General features: G+C 43.1%; 1 protein-coding gene across 1 annotated transcript in view; it reads right to left on the reverse strand.

The window, feature by feature from the left end:
* LOC138516302 (lecithin retinol acyltransferase-like) overlaps positions 1-18039 on the reverse strand; it is a 367954-nt gene that overhangs the window by 93014 nt on the left and 256901 nt on the right. The window lies entirely within an intron of this gene.

The following is an 18039-nucleotide window of genomic DNA, read 5'->3' on the forward strand; positions in this document are numbered from 1 at the left end:
TGAAACAACGTCAAAGCCAATATCGGAAATTGGAGAAAAGAACGACGTCTGACTAAAAATGCTGAAGATCATACAATGGTCAAAATAGCGCTAAAACAATACAAATCTGAGATTATGCAGGCCAAAAGGCAAAATTTACAGAAGCAAATTAATTTGGCAGCAAACAGACCCAAAGAACCTTTTAGTGCCATCAGGAATCTAGCGAACCCTGATTACATAAATACATGTTTGTGTCCCAGCCAGCAGATGGATAATGAATTTAATAGTTTCTTTTTTTAACAAAATAGATCAAATCAGAGCGAATATTGATCTCTGCTAGCCCCAGCCTCCCCCCTTTCAACTGAGTTTGATTATCTGACTGTGGAAAGAAACTATTGAGAAACTTCTATGTGCTCTCAAACCTACTAATTTCATGTGTGACCCTATTCCAGCATACTTAGCTAAACAGCATGTAGAGGCACACGGTGAAACTATCCAGAGCTTTGTAAATGCTTCACTTGCTAGGGCTATGACCAAGAGGAATTAAAGAAGGCCTATCTAACGCCACTGTTGAAAAATCCCACTTTGGACCATAAGGTTCTAGCAAACTATCGCCCGATTGCAGGGCTATTATGGCCAACTAAAATGCTTGAAAAAGCTGTAACTATGCAACTTCAAGACCATCTAGAATGCAATCGTACCCTTGACGTACATCAGTCTGGCTTCAGTCCGGGCCATGGGACAGAGACTGCATTGCTTAAAGTCTGGGATGACATACTCGAAAATGCTGATAACTGTGACATCAGCATACTTGTCATGCTTGACCGGCAGCTTTCGATATGGTGGACTTTAATATTCTCAGTGCTAGACTAAGCTCCCTGCACAGCTCCCTGCTCAGGTATCCGATAAATCGCTGAGATGGTTTGATTCATTTCTGACCAATCGAACCCAACAGGTGAAACTGGGTCCCTTTCTGTCGGAAATGTTGACAATTTCCTGTGGAATGCCACAGGGTTCATCCCTGTCACCTGTACTGTTTAATATTTATATTTGTCCTCTGCTAAAGGTTTTTGCTGTTTGGTCTTCAGTTTCATTCATATGCGGATAATATGCAGATATATGTTAGTTTAAGGCAACCGGTGGAGGCAGCTGAGCGTATCTTGAAATGTGCAAAGAAAATGTAAAACTGGATGTTTGATAATAAGTTTCAATTGAACCCTGCTAAGACAGAAATCATAGTTTTTGGTTCAAAACATAAACTGGAAACTCTTTTTTCCATTGTTCCATGTCCGTCACTGTTTGGAATTTCTTCCAAATATATGGACTCTGTAAAGAATCTAGGTTGTATTTGGCAATCAAATTTGGGGTACAACCTGGATGTTAATCAGATGATTAAGTCAGTTTACTTTCAACTGATTAAGTCAGTTTACTTTCAACTGAAAATGCTGAAACCTCTTCTCCCTCTTATCGCGGAAGGGGATCAATCGATGGTGATAGGCACCCTTGTTAATGAAATGCTGGACTACGGCTATGGGCTCCTGGTAGGTTGTCCCAAATACCAGTTGCAGTGCCTGGCAGTGGCTCAAAATTCAGCAGTTTGACTGATCTTTTCATTATCATAGAAAAGGCCAGGATCAGAGTTCCGGAGGAAACTCCATTGGCTACCGGTCCATCAGCAGATCCGTTTTAAGCTGCTATGTCTTGTGTTCTGATGCATTCGTGGCATGGCACCACCATTCTTAACCTCAAAGATTAAGACCTATAATCCAATAAAATCATTACGGTCCATGAATCAACATCTCTTGCTAGTTCCCCCTTCTAAATCTGTTAAATGGGGAGACAGAAGATTCTCAGTGGCTGGCCCTCAGCTTCTCATTTTGTGACTCTGGACCCTAGCCAGCATCAGCTTCCACCAGTACCTCTGTGCTGCCGTGGATTTTGTTCCATCCTGCGTGGCATCCTTTCTTCTGGTATGGATATAAGTGATCTCCTCACCTCCTCACCTTTTCGCGCCTTGAAACACTTGTGTATATGCGCGTTACAAATGCCATATCATATCATATCACCTGCCAACTGCACAAACGCTGCTTGATTCACACGTCGGAAACCCTTACTACGATTCTTCGTATCTGTTTCCCTGCATCTTTTAACGTTTTCAGGTACTTTCTAGAACGTTTCTCTGCCACAAATATCAATGTTCAAATTACTGGCACCAGCTTCCTACACAAAATGAGAAGCTTTTTTATAATATATGCTCTCTGATTTAGGGAGAAATGGAGCACCACAGCAAAATAACATCTCATGCCCGCTAAGCATCACATCCATTTCCGGCACTGCAGTGGTTATAGTTACATCTCACTGACTCCGATTCAACAACGAATGTTTGAGTATGTAGGTGAGTCATTAAGGTTTATGAATTCTTCCTTCTCACATGTTCCTAATTTAACCATCTCTAGGAGCTCCCCGGTTGCATTTTAACATTAGGTGATCCCCCCATGTATCGAATGACAGCTACATTGTATTTTTAAAGAAGATTAATCACTATGATGATGAGTATCAATCTAATGGTCATTTTATATTTACCTTTAGAGTGATCTTGTTCACTTCCGTGGATGTACACACTTAGATACACCCTGCCACAGATCTATTACTAAGGGATCTCCAGCTGCAATTGCCACAAGCCATTTTTTGGCCTTGCATCTATCACACTTGATCCAGTGATAATAAGTAAGAGTTTGAACTTCCTTATGTGTCACACTGTTTTATGTCATTTGTCTGTCTCTTCTTTTTATAAAAAAATCAGTTTTAGACAACTTTCATCTGTCAACACTGTTTTTTACGGATAACTATGGATCTGTTAAACATTAGAACAGATTGCCAGGATGAGAAAATGTAAATGTTTTAGCGTGTTGTATAAATCACATCTGCATTCCAATGTACAGCTATGTATTTTGATTGCTTATGGTAATCATATGTATATACATCTTTTTAGATCCATGATGTCAGTATCAAGCTACCCATAAGGTCTACTGTGAAGAAATTATCTGTCCTTAAGATGGCCACTATACTAACATCTTTATGGACACTTGAGAAAATGTCCAATCCAACCATTGGCCGAAACATGTTGACATCCCATATCTCAATAAATGTCTGAAGTTAGGCGTTTGTAAAATCATTCTATATGATAATAGGGTGTATTACTTTACCTTGCCTGTTTTCTCTTTAGCCTTGTTTGTTGTGCGTCTGACACAAAGATTATACATTTGTCTCTGTGTCTGTTTTACGTTGCAGATGTATAAATTTGCCTTTTTAATTTTTTTTACATATAATTAAAATTTGATCTCATGTACGCTGATATGTCTGGCTTCTTACATTTGTTGACTTTCTATGTCAATGTTGCCGTGTAGCCTTTTTTGCATTTGTTGACTTCCCATGTTAATGTTGTCATGTAGACTTGTGCGTGTGTGACCATAAGTACCTCAACCTCTCTCTAGGATCGTAGTAGTGAGGGGTAATCAATTCTCCAGTGCCGTCCTTCGGCACACGCTTCCTTTACATGGTGGGTAGTGGTGTCATTGAGAGAGTAGTAACATCAAAGGGTGGAGGTGAGGTTTAGGAGTAGTCCGAGATATCAAATGGACAGAGGAGGAAGACGTAGGGAGTGGAAAGAGTGAGAGAGGTGGAGTTGGAAGTAAAAGAGTAGTGAGAGAGAAACATTAAATAATGAGAGGGAGTGGAATATGTGAGCATGATAGCAAGGAGACCAAATCCAAAAGAGTATCTGAAAGGGAGAATCCGATGGACCTTTAGACTACTAATCCCTGAATAGTGTAGTCACATTCTAAGAAGTCCCTGAGGGAGTTTAGATAGAGAATTAATCTTGCCTTTGGGTCCTCACTTTCAGCATAAGACAGTAGGGGCCAATAATCAATATCTACTAATCTGGAATTAGATATGCCTGGGTTCAGGAGGAAGTGCTTTCCTAGACGAGATAGAGGGGCACCCATAGGACCCCCATAAACCTTAATAAAAACCTTTGAATTGCCTGTAAGAGTTTTAGTATTTATCGAGACATCCTTGACACAAGATACAATATAATATTGAAGTTGACTTGGGTTCTCCATCATAACATATGAGATGTTTTTGCATGTTACATGCATCTTGCCTATATGTGATCCTGCTATCAATGATGTGTATGCTGAAAACCAACTTACTAGGTCTTATCTATGTCCAGATGATTTCCTGGGCAATCCAGATGGGTTGTGTCCTCTAAGCACATTCTTCAAGGAGGTTCCATACAGATCCATTGATAGTGTAAATGCAGTCTGCACCCACCATGAGTGTAGTCCGTATTCCATTGATCGATGCAGTCATACATGGCCTTGTGGTGGTAATTGATCAACTTTCCCCACTGACCATAATTATCTTCTCTTTCACACCAACCTTCACCTCATATTCAGATTGTTAATATAGGCTCTGAATAAGCTCATGTGTGCACCAAGTAATCTACATTTAATATAATTGAATATCTATTCATCCAGATAAGTGTTGTTGATACAAAGGACAGAAACCTGTTACGTACAATCGGCTGTCAATTTCGTGGCTGTTCTGAGATGAGCCTTTTAAACCAATTTCTGCATTTATTTCAAATGTTTTTGCTGACATGTTTTTCACTTTTCTTAGTGCTTTTCCAAGGCAATTTGAAAAGCATTCATTAGTACAGTATATAATCAAATTAATTCCTTTGGCTTTGCAAATGACAAAGGGGTGCAACATTGCAAAAGCAAAGGTGGAGAGAGAAATAGAAAACACAAAATACTCCGAAAATCAAATTAGACATATATTAAATTACATGTACAATAACAATCATAATTAAAGCCACTGTGTAGCAGAAAATAATCGTTTTAGTTTTAATATTAATGGAAGTATTTTACTCCCTGTGATTTGATAATATGAATTAGACAGACAATATGTAACTTGCCGTTTAATGAGAAGAGGGGATTCAGTTAACTTCCATGTGAATTAGTTGTTATTAGAAGATCTCCTAGTACATTTGTACACTGCAGTAGTCAGCTGTCAAAAAAGGTCCAGAATCTCTCAAGACTGCCTTGCTGTCCAATATGCTGTCCAATTTGTGTTCTGTCGATGACAATGAAGTTGTCTGCATAGGCAAGCCAAAAATATCAATAAGGACCTACTTTCTCAAGGAAATTATCTGTTTTCATCATGGGAGTTTCAAGATCAGCCAGATAAAGGTGGAATACATTGAGGGCCAGATACAGCTGAGTTTCAAGCCCATTGTAGTCCTAATTCAAACTTACTTGAACTTTGTGTAGAGTAGGATTAACAACTTTAATAAACCATCTGTGATACCTCATAGAGAAATACCTTAGACCACAATCGATTACGGGCTACCTTATAAAATGCTGCTGGAACCCAGCAAATCCACATAAATCATATTACTGTTTTTAGATAAGGCTTCATGTGCTATCATGTTCAATATGAAACTATTGATTGTAATGTTCAGACCAGGCTGAATCATAGACAAAATATTGTTGTCTCTTATCCAATGTGCTAATTCTGATAATAAATGTGACCTCAAAACTTTACATGCAGCATCTAGTAAATCATTATGCCTGTAGTTAGCAGGTGAAGACCTACATCACTTCTTAAAAATGAGAATAATGTAAAAGGCGGTCCATGTACTGAGATAGAAGAGGTGGAAATAATATTATAAATAGGATGTAAAGAATCTTGGCCCAATGATCAGGGGGAGCTTTAAGGACATTTAAAAAAAGACTATGCTGTGCGTGTGAGCCTTTTACTATCCTTATTTCATTTCTAATATGCGTTCGTGCAAATTCATCTTTCCAGCTAGTAGAGCCAGAAGATCTGAAGAGAATATCTCATGTATTAAGAGAAAGTAAATCAGAATTATACAAATACATAAAATAAGCTACCCACTCCAATTCCTGGATGAGTTCAATGAGTTTTCAGAGACAAGTGCCCAAACGTTTGAGGAGTTATTTGTGGGGTATAATCAAATACCCCAAAAAAACAGAACTGAAGGTCCCACTGGAAAAATGTCCTGGCAAAACCTTCACACTAAAGATGGGCCTATTAATGCAGACTGTGGTGGTTTCTGCAAGTAACACAAGAAAGCGCTATGTGAAAAGGCCAAGCATTGGAAATCGAAAGGCCTATCTGTCATTACAAAAGGGAAGGTCGAATTGAAAAGCAGCCTTTTAATTTAAAGTAGCAGAAGAAATTCAAAGGCCCCTTTTACATGAAAGGCAGGATTTTAAACACTGACACTAAAATGGCTTTGCATGGGCATTTAAAGTTTTAAGCGAGACATGAGAAAAATGTTTCCCTGCTCACAGAAAGATATCAGGGAAAAACATAGTGTGTGTTGACAAGATGTAATATATATTATGCTCTACATGCAAAATACTGGCATCAATTGAAACGAAAAGGCCACTTTGTTTCCATGGGTCATATGCAAATTTCATGTAGGCCCAAGGCATACCCTTTTGCTTGTTGTTGGGCAGACTTCACAAAGGACTCCCCACACAGGCCTGTTGGCCTTCTGGATTTGAAGAGGGAACTTCTTTCAAGCCTGGCTTTTGCATCCTGCAATAAAGTGCGGCCTGCTCTTAATGGTGTTCAAAGCAAACTTCCCCTGCAGCCCACCCACTTCAAACAACAGAATGGCAAGGTTTTCAGATCAAAATGGTGATCAACTTCAGACAACAGGTAACATGCTGGCTAGGAATGGCAAATGGCCCAGTGGAAGGGGAGTTCAGATTTACAAGGACTATCATAATTTATGCATTTTTCTCAACAACCACGAATTGTACTGCATTCATTTATGTGTCATTTTCAAGATAGTTTCCAGGCAAATTTGTTGAAATAAAATTCATCCACCCGTGACTTAGGGAATTCTAATGGCAAGCTAAAATATTTTCCTTGCTGGTCTGAAAATGTTGTAAATGTAAGAGTTGGTGATCTGGTGGAACCGAAAATGAGGTACCTGCATGTTCATATCTGTTATGCTTGTTGTATAAATGGCGGAAAATTGCCACACGCCCATGCAACATGGTGCTGATCCAGCTGTCGTTTTACTGAATTACCCATGATTAGCTGAAGTGGAATATATATATATATATATCATGGCAGTTACTAGAAAATTACGAAGTTTTGCCATATCTCTACTATTTGCCAAAAGGTTGACATGAACAAAAAGGGGATTTCAAATTGGAGTTGCAATATCTCTGTTCGGAGGGAGTCAAATGATTGCAGTCGGAGCAGTCTCCTCTTTTTGTGCTGATGTCCGATAGTCTGTTTTTACTGACTGTTACAACTGAAGGCAGTGCTTGCGGTGCCTGCTACATAACCCTTGGAAGTTAGCGGAGTGGAGTCGAGTGATTACAGTCACAGCAGTCTGCTCTTTTTGTGCTGTGTCCGATAGACTGTTCTTACTGACTGTAACAACTGAAGGCGGTGCTTGAAGTGCTGTCTACACAACCCTTGGAAGTTAGCGGAGTGGAGTCGAGTGATTGCAATCACGGCAGTCTGCTCTTTTTGTGCTGGTGTCCGATAGTCTGTGCTTACTGACTGTTACAACTGAAGGCATTGTTTGCAGTACCTGCTACATAACCTTTGGATGAGTGGTGCGGAGTGCAGTCGAGTGATTGTAGTCACAGCAGTCAGCCCCAGCTGCGGGGCAACAGGACACTCCTAAGCATCCAGTGGACAATCCTCTTCATCAGCTTATCTTCGACTGAGGTCAGAGAACTACAGCGACTCAATCAGTGCACGTGGTGAGTCACATACACTCTAAGCACTCTGAATTTCAGTGACCCACAGGCCATTATCATTGAACCTTTCTGTGGAGTTTAACCAATTTGTATGTATGATTTAAGGAGTGGCAAAGGCTACATGAAAAAGCGTACCCTCCCTGGCTGAACCTGGCCTAATCACTGATGTAGACATGTTGGTAGTCATCAACTTACCTTTTCCACTATGACCGAACTGTGGTTCAAACTCAAATATGAGTGTAGAGAGTGCCTGTAACGCTCACCTGATTCCCGTAGAGGCGCCGGTCTTGACTGGGCATATACCGTATCTTCAAAGGTGATGTGTAACACACGGCTGGCTCTTTGGGCTGGACCTCTGTGCACTGTATGTCTGGCTCGAAGGGTAAGATGTCTGCAGATAGAAAATGTGGGATTAATGAACTGGGTTATTGAATGTCTCTCTCTTCTTCCCTTTCTCTTTTCCTGTAGAACCCCAAAGGTTAACGCTCTCACCTTAGGTAAGTGAACGCCGTGCTCTCCATCTGCCTCGAGGCAGGGTGCTGTAACCAGTTTCTTCACTGGATAAGGGGAGCAGGCCTCTTGACTTCAGAGAACTGCTGTCTGTCGTTTACTGCACGAACGGTAAGTTTCGAGTAATTCTAATGTCTTTAAAGTCTTTAGTAATGATGTCTCTTGTTTTGCAGGGTTCCGGCGATGGCGGATGGCGGGCTGAAGTGAGTTGAAGATGGAGCCCGTGTGATGAATAGAAGCGCCTGGAAGCATGTAAGTAAGCGCTTGTTGCCTGCTTCACGATGCGCTCTAACTGTCTTTTTATTTTGCAGGTACAAGTTCGGGGCGGCTGCAGGGTGCCGGAATACCCACTGGGTTAGATGTGGAAAGGAGTAATGGCACGTGAGTATTAAAGTTCCCCAATGTCTTTAAACGCACCTTGTTTTGTCTTTCAGATGCGGGATGCAGCGCCGAAGGCCTCCGGAGCGTGCGAAGAGTTGGTAAGCTTTTGTCTTTCAGATGCCGGAATGCAGTGTGAAGACCTCCGGAGCGCACGAAGAGTAGGTAAGCCTTTGTCTTTCAGATGCCAGAATGCAGCGCGAGGCGTTGGTGACAGCCGATGGACCAGGTAAGTGAAGAGCTGTCACTGAAGACCGTAATGCTAACCTGTTCTTTCTTGTCTTTATAGGTGTTGCTGAAGACTGGATTCAGAATGGTAAGCCTTTTTCCTTAGGCCCAGGATCAGATGCAGAAGACACGATGAGCGTTCTGCTGCTGAGGATGCAGAATAACGCAAAGCAAGATTCATCCATCGGGTGTGGTTTAAATAGCCTCCTGTAGTGCTTAGGTGTCTCCTTCCACAGCCCCGCCTAGGTAAGAAAAGAGTTCCTGCTTTCCAGAAGAGTTCCAGTGTACTGAATCTAGGGAGTGGCTCCTGCCCCACCCAACAGGAAAAGTAGTTCCAAACAGAAGAGGATCAGAGACTCAACTGGCAGGCAAGTAAGCAGCATGGTCTGCTGCAGGTAAGTCCACCCAAGCATTATGAGCCCGGCGCTTCCAGCGCTGGGACTGGGCATATTTATGAGCCTGGTGCCACTGGCGCCAGGACTGGGTCCAAAAGGTCCCAATTGGGACTGGTTGGCACTCGGAACCTGGGTTATGGATCTGCTTCCAAGGGAGTTGGGAAAACCCTGACCTTTTGGAAGCAGAGATCATGACAGTACCCCCCCTCAAGGCCCCTCCTAAACCGGGCTTCTCCGGGGGTTTTGGCTTGTCAGGAAATGTTCGGTGAAATCTTTTGATTAGGCGAGGAGCGTGGACATATTCAGCAGGTTCCCAGGATCTCTCTTGGGGGCCGTAGCCTTTCCAGTCAATTAGGTAGAATAGTTTAGATTTGGAGATCTTGGAGTCCAGAATGCTTTTGACTTCAAACTCGAGTTCTCCATCAACTAGGATAGGTTTTGGAGATTTGGTTAGTCGGGTTTGAGGTTGCACGGGTTTTAATAGAGAGACGTGGAAGACCGGATGTATCTTCATGTGCGGGGGCAAGTCCAACTTGACCGCTACTGGGTTTACTATGGTAGTGATGGAATAGGGACCAAGGTATCTTGGGTTGAATGTGCGTGGCCCTTTTAGAGGTAGATATTTGGTGGATAACCAGACTTGATCCCCTATTTGATATTGAGGGGCTTCCTTCCGATGTTGATCTGCTCCTTTCTTATATTGTTCTTTAGCCCTTTGAAGGTGAGAAACAGCTTCCTTAAAGGCTTGGGTGATTGTAGAATGCAGGTAGTCTACTGCTGGTGTTTCAAGATCTTGGAGGGGATCCAACTCCGAGGTTCGAGGGTGACTGCCGTACAAAAGAAAAAACGGGGTTTTCCCAGTTCCCGAATGGACGGAGTTATTGTAGGCATATTCGGCTATCCAAAGGATGTCTTTCCAAGTTTTTTCAGTTTGTTGCAGCATGCAGCGTAAATACTGTTCCAGAGTTTGATTGGTCCTCTCGGTTTGTCCGTCGGTCTGAGGGTGGTGACTGGTCGATAGTCTCACATCAATTTGAGCCGACCGACAGCAACTTCGCCAAAAATGAGAAATAAATTGACTACCTCGATCCGAAATTAGAACTGAAGGAAAACCGTGCAATCGGACCATGTTTTCGAGAAATTCTCGGGCCAGAGTTGCTGCTGTTGGCAAGCCTTTGAGCGGAATGAAATGCGCCATCTTGGAGAATAAGTCCACGATTACTAGAATCGTATTGTATCCGGAGCATGGAGGTAGATCGGTCATGAAGTCCATAGAAAGCGTATGCCAAGGGCGAGGTGGGATGTCAATAGGGCGTAAGAGGCCTGCTGGTCTTTCCTTTTGACTCTTGTTTTGGGCGCATACTCCACAGGACATTATAAAGTCTCTGATATCTTTTTTCCAAGACGGCCACCAGAAGTAGCGCTTGATCTTTTCTGAGGTCTTGGCCATACCGGGATGTCCTTCCATTAAAGAATCGTGATAACAAGAGATTACTCTTTTCTGTATATCTCTGCTGGGTAGGTATAATCGTTCTTGGAAATACAATAAGTTGTCCTTTACTGCAAAGTCCTTTCCCTGCAGATGCCAATTCTGTATGTCTGCTGGAGTTACAAGTTGCCTGGCTTTATCCTTAACTTCCTCTATGGATTCTGTGGCGATTACACCCAGAATTCTTTGTTCGGGAATGATTGGTACAGGTTTAGGGTTGATCAAGTGTTCTTCCACTCCCATCCGAGAAAGGGCATCAGCTTTACCGTTTTTTGTACCAGGTCGATAGGTAATTATGAAGTCAAACTCGGCAAAGAATAATGCCCAACGGAGTTGTCTAGAGGATTGGGCTTTTGCAGTTTTCAAATATTGCAGGTTTCGATGATTCGTAATCACAGTAACGGTGTGTCGGGCACCCAGCAGATAATGCCGCCAAGCCTTAAAGGCAGACTTGATAGCCAGAAGTTCCTTGTCAGTAATCGTGTAATTGATTTCAGGAGGTGAGAATTTGCGGGACCAAAATGCCACGGGATGCAACTGATTGGTTACCGGGTCCTTTTGTGATAGAACTGCCCCCATGGCAAGGCTTGAAGCATCAGTTTCCACGATGTAGGGGAGTTCGGGGCGAGGGTGTTTTAAGATTGGTGCAGAGATAAATTTAGTCTTCAAATCCTGGAAAGCTTGTTCCGCCTCGGTAGACCATTCAAAATGTTTTTTTTCTTTAACAAGGCAGTGATGGGCTGGACTATTCGAGAGAATTCGGGGATAAACCTGCGGTAAAAGTTAGCGAAGCCTAACATGCTTTGCACACCTTTTACGGAGGATGGTGATGGCCATTTGAGAACTGCATCGACCTTCTTTGAATCCATACGCACTCCGCCAGGTGATAATATGAATCCCAAGAATTCAACTTCAGTCACGTTGAAAACACATTTTTCCAACTTAGCGAAAAGTTTGTGTTGACGCAATCTTTCGAGGACCATTTTCACATGTTTCTCTAACCAAGGTATTCCTAGAATAATCTGAAACTGAGGGGCCTTGATCACATCGAACACGATCTTCTCATGGTGTCCATCTTGACTTACTAGCGTCACTTCTTGAGTGGTATGCGTTACTGGCCCGGAGGCTATCTCCGTACCATCCACCGTAGTAATGACGTCCTTTAAAGCCTTGGGACAAAGAGTTAGATTCATCCTCAAAACCATTTCATGATCCACATAATTGCCGATGGCACCGCTGTCGACGTAAGCTTCAATTGCATGTAATCGATCCGGATTATCAGGGCTGATGAGGACCATAGGTATCACGAAATGCGAGGTCACGGAACTGGTTTTCACGCTCGGCAAGAGGACCTCTATTCTTGTCGGGCGAGGTCGTTTCCCTGCTCAGAGTTTGTAACTTTGGTAACTGCAGCTCCTACTGCCTTCTTGGCAGGTTTCACCGGACAGTCTCGAAGAAAGTGCCCTGAGTTTCCGCAATAGAGGCATAATTGCAACTGTTTTCTCCTTTCCCGCTCCTTTTGTGTTAGAGGACCTTTCAGACCCCATATTTGCATGGGTTCCCCGGAGTCTACTCCTTTGGAAAATACTCGAGCGGTTTGGAAAATACTCGAGCATCAAACTTGGAACGATCGGCCTTCCTGTTCTGCAGTCTGTGATCTATTTGAACGACTAAGTCTATATAGTCCGAACAATCTTGTGGGGGATTCACTACTTGGGCTTACACATCTTTGAGCTCTCCGCGTAGACCTCTATAAAACAGCGTAATCCTTTTGTCCTCAGGCCAGTGAGTTTCCACTATCAGTCTGTTGAAAGACGCAATATAAGCCAAAAGGTCTTGATTACCTTGTCGCAACGAAAGAAGCTCATTGTCCAAGGCCTGCCCCTGTGAATGTCTTGCGAACAGTTTTTCCATACTGAGCTGAAAAGCTTGAAAATCATGGAGGACCGGATCATCTTGATTTACTAGAGGGATCGACCAGTCTGCCGCATTGCCACTAAGGTACGAAAGCACGAAAGCTACTTTAGCTTGATCAGTTGGAAAGGCTGCTGGCCGGCATAAGAAATGCAACCGGCACTGATTGATAAATACTGCAAACCTCTTTGGGTCACCAGAAAATCGTTCGGGCGGAGCCAGAGGTACATTCCCAGGTAGGTTGATCTGCACTGGATTCATAGAGGATGTAGAAGGAAGATTTCCCCCAGATGCGGGTAACGGGGTCTGTCCGGCTTGTGACTGTAGCAATTGTCTAGCGAGATCGTCTGTTCGCTCCTTGGAAATAATCGGTTCCCTTCTTAGAGCGTTCGTTTCCTGACGGGCTGCATGCACTTCTGCCCTTAGTTCCCCAAGTAACTGGGCTAGCTGGTCGGTATCCGAGGTTTCCATAGCGCCTGGACGGGAGTTTTGTGGTAGGCTTTGCGTTCTGTAACGCTCACCTGATTCCCGTAGAGGCGCCGGTCTTGACTGGGCGTATACCGTATCTTCAAAGGTGATGTGTAACACACGGCTGGCTCTTTGGGCTGGACCTCTGTGCACTGTATGTCTGGCTCGAAGGGTAAGATGTCTGCAGATAGAAAATGTGGGATTAATGAACTGGGTTATTGAATGTCTCTCTCTTCTTCCCTTTCTCTTCTCCTGTAGAACCCCAAAGGTTAACGCTCTCACCTTAGGTAAGTGAACGCCGTGCTCTCCATCTGCCTCGAGGCAGGGTGCTGTAACCAGTTTCTTCACTGGATAAGGGGAGCAGGCCTCTTGACTTCAGAGAACTGCTGTCCGTCGTTTACTGCACGAACGGTAAGTTTCGAGTAATTCTAATGTCTTTAAAGTCTTTAGTAATGATGTCTCTTGTTTTGCAGGGTTCCGGCGATGGCGGATGGCGGGCTGAAGTGAGTTGAAGATGGAGCCCGTGTGATGAATAGAAGCGCCTGGAAGCACGTAAGTAAGCGCTTGTTGCCTGCTTCACGATGCGCTCTAACTGTCTTTTTATTTTGCAGGTACAAGTTTGGGGCGGCTGCAGGGTGCCGGAATACCCACTGGGTTAGATGTGGAAAGGAGTAATGGCACGTGAGTATTAAAGTTCCCCAATGTCTTTAAACGCACCTTGTTTTGTCTTTCAGATGCGGGATGCAGCGCCGAAGGCCTCCGGAGCGTGCAAAGAGTTGGTAAGCTTTTGTCTTTCAGATGCCGGAATGCAGTGTGAAGACCTCCGGAGCGCACGAAGAGTAGGTAAGCCTTTGTCTTTCAGATGCCGGAATGCAGCGCGAGGCGTTGGTGACAGCCGATGGACCAGGTAAGTGAAGAGCTGTCACTGAAGACCGTAATGCTAACCTGTTCTTTCTTGTCTTTATAGGTGTTGCTGAAGACTGGATTCAGAATGGTAAGCCTTTTTCCTTAGGCCCAGGATCAGATGCAGAAGACACGATGAGCGTTCTGCTGCTGAGGATGCAGAATAACGCAAAGCAAGATTCATCCATCGGGTGTGGTTTAAATAGCCTCCTGTAGTGCTTAGGTGTCTCCTTCCACAGCCACGCCTAGGTAAGAAAAGAGTTCCTGCTTTCCAGAAGAGTTCCAGTGTTCTGTATCTAGGGAGTGGCTCCTGCCCCACCCAACAGGAAAAGTAGTTCCAAACAGAAGAGGATCAGAGACTCAACTGGCAGGCAAGTAAGCAGCATGGTCTGCTGCAGGTAAGTCCACCCAAGCATTATGAGCCCGGCGCTTCCAGCGCTGGGACTGGGCATATTTATGAGCCTGGTGCCACTGGCGCCAGGACTGGGTCCAAAAGGTCCCAATTGGGACTGGTTGGCACTCGGAACCTGGCTTATGGATCTGCTTCCAAGGGAGTTGGGAAAACCCTGACCTTTTGGAAGCAGAGATCATGACAGTGCCGCCCCTACATGTGAAACAGAGCCCTCGGGGTGGGGGACCAAGGAGGTTGATCTCTGGCAAGATGATGCACTGCTCTTCCCCATCGGAAAGGTTCTTCAAAACATATCACATTTTTTCCATTAAAAGGGAAATTTGGAAAGATGGCAAAGTGTGGTGGGAAGGACGAGCCCCCACCAACTGCTTCTGCAAACATCAATGCCACCTTACAAGTAGATATGGTGGGATCATTATCCTTGAGCCAGAACAGAAAATACCTAAGCTATTTGGATTCCCCCTGACGATGGTGACTGGCCAATGTTTCATTCCTGATTTTGACTCTTCCTTTTTTTCGATCTGCCCCCCCACCAGTGGTGACCAGGAGCGAAGACCGTTCATTTGTTGTGCACAGGGAGGGGGCCCTCCATGGGATCAGTCCCTGGTTGTGATAAACCAGGTTTTGTGCATCCTGGTCTCGCTATACAAAGGTTTAAAAAAGGAGAGGAAAGCTAATTCGGTTATTTTGGAATCCCTCCTGTTTAACTTTGACAGTGTAAAACTCCATGTTCTAGCTAATGAGTTCTTGTTTTCCCATGGCTTGGGCAACAGCAGGCCAGGGGCGACCCCAGTGGTTGAACTTGCATTGGAGATCAATTTGAGTGTCCCGCCTGATGGTCCAGGGACAGGCCTCAACATGCAAAGCCTGCGCCAAATGGTACTAAAGAAAGTTTAAGTAAGGAAAAAATGGCTCTTCTGCCCCGAGGGACTATCTTCTATATAGTGACATCATCTGTGAGAGTACTGCAGTCCCCCATATTGGGGAAACGTCTGAAGGTGTAGCGGGAAAAGGCACTCCTCATGGTGAAGGGGTTGTGTTGTGTGTAGGGGAGGTGTTCACTACTTTGTGGGTGTTGTTGAACATTATGTGGTCATTTCCTATAGTGCTCTTGCCCTCTGTGGTCTTGCTGTTCTCTCCCCCCGTCCCGGGGCAATCTGTATGGGCTCCCTGGATGGGGGTGTCCACAATACTGATCATCTTGGTAGGCTGGGTTCGGTCTGCTTCTACACTCGCGTGATAAATGTCCCCACCTCCCACAATTCCAACAGTTTCCTTGCCCCCCTCTGGGTCCTGGTCCCCCATTTCCGCCATTACCTCCATATCCCTATCCACCTCCTCAGCGCCCCCTGTACCTACTTCTCCTGTTGCTGAGGCGCCACACTTGCCACTGCTGCCCTCCATTCCACTGTCTTTGCCCATTGTCCCCTAATGGAATGAACGAAGAATGTAATTTGGGTGTTTTCTTATGTTTTCTTATAAGCTTACTGTTAGACTTTTGAATTCTTTTGAGATTAAGACATGCATGACTAGCTGTACTAACACACATTTTTAATTTGACGTACAAATATATCTAACAGTAAAATATACATTCACTGCTCCTTTACCATCCAAGGAATAGTTACTGAAGTTGCAAAAACAGCTAGGTCACTAGATTGTTTGTGTTCTCAACACTATCAATGCTTGATAGATCTTGAGTTTCTATTTTCTACTTGAAATGATGAAATAAACATACACACCCATATAGATGTTGCCCAATTGTAATTAATTGACATAAAGGATGTACATTTATTTTTTAACAACAGATAGACTGTGAGCATGCTGGATTTTTCCTCTAATCACGAGACTGTGATAATTTTAAATGTCATGTTTTTTAGATCCATGTAATAACTCAATGGACCTACATTATCCACCATTAGATATGTTTAAAAATAGAGGTTCCAACTTAGTCTTTTAGACTCCACCCTGTTTTATAAATACCGCGCATTATATCGCGTCAAAAGTAAACATTGTGACGTCACGACGTTGTCACTCATTGACGTCATTAGGCAATATAAACATTACGACGGCCATTTTTCTCAGTTGCCGTTCGTACGAGCATCACCACAGGACACATGCACAAGGGCGTCCCCTTTTCAGGTAAGCTGTGTTAGAACCTTACATCCTTTTTCGAATAGAGATTACAAGAGACTAGAGGACACTAGTCACACTGACCTCTTAGCCTATAGTGTTTTAAATAATTATATATCTATAGATCACCGCAAGTATGCCACTAAATAACTGACTGATGCCATACCTTGATACTTTGACACCAAAGGAAATTGTCCATGGACAGCGCATGCTTTCTTGAATTCATAGGAGAGTATATATATTTTTTTCACATACACGGGCTAGCTAATATCTCTCCACATATATGCAGAGAACAACGTGACCATAATGACGTTTTTTGATATTCCTAGGAGGTACTATACTGATCGGAACATGGGCTGTTGTGACATTTATACTCACCACATAGAATGATTCTATAGCGTTTTTTCTAACTGGTAAGAATAGCCTCTGAGGAACCTCTTTCCGTCTACAGGGCCCACGATACTTCTGATTGTGCTGTTAAGACCCACTACAGGATTACAGAGCTTAAATAAAGTGGGAGATCATCCAAAATCCTGACTACGACCTGCAGATCAGGTAATTACTAACACCCTTTTTCTAACTGACATGTTTGAGAATACAAACGTGGTTGTTTATATCTAATACCCTTAGTTCTCACTATGGTTGGGACTTATAGCCCCTTTTTTTATTATTTTTTAGGATTGACAAGAACATACTAATCAGGATGGAACTTGAATTTCAAATTGAGAGTATACTAAGACACTAACAGGTGATTATATATAAGGAAATATCCAGTCATGACAGACAGGTATTACTATACATCATGATGCTTAATATAACAATATACTTTTTACTGTTGATACAGATAAACTGAAGAAAAAACAAGTCTAGTAGACATCTTCTGAAGAAGGGGTTCTATTCGCCCCGAAACGCATAAAGCATACTGTACTTTGAAAACTTTGGCTCTGTCTGCTAAGGCGCATTTAACACATCACATATTACTGTGAATGTTGGACTATGAGTTAAAATCAAGTACAAACTGTCTACTATAAGCCACATGAATTGTAAATGGAAGATTTTGGTTTTCTGGACTATAAAAAATAGTTACCATTTGTACCATGTACTGTAAAAAACAGTTTACTTTATGTTATATATGTTGGTTATGAATTGATACAAATTGAATGTTGAATTATTGTTTGTCTAAATTAACCCTAACTGGGGTATAGAACTCACGGATGACAAGATCATCCCTTTATAAAGTTTTATTTTGAAATTACGCAAGAGAATTTGGTTGTTTTTTCAACTACAGGGTGTGCAAGGGACGGGAGTGTTCCACAAAGGTTGTGGACACCTGCTTTTTTCACATATTTTGGTACAACCCAGTGTCAGGGTTGATATTCTCCCCTGCACCCCGCTAAGTATCTTAACACTTTT

The sequence above is a fragment of the Ambystoma mexicanum genome, chromosome 6q, assembly GCF_040938575.1.
Source record: "Ambystoma mexicanum isolate Mex_15411 chromosome 6q, UKY_AmexF1_1, whole genome shotgun sequence".
NCBI classification, from domain to species: Eukaryota; Metazoa; Chordata; class Amphibia; order Caudata; family Ambystomatidae; genus Ambystoma; species Ambystoma mexicanum.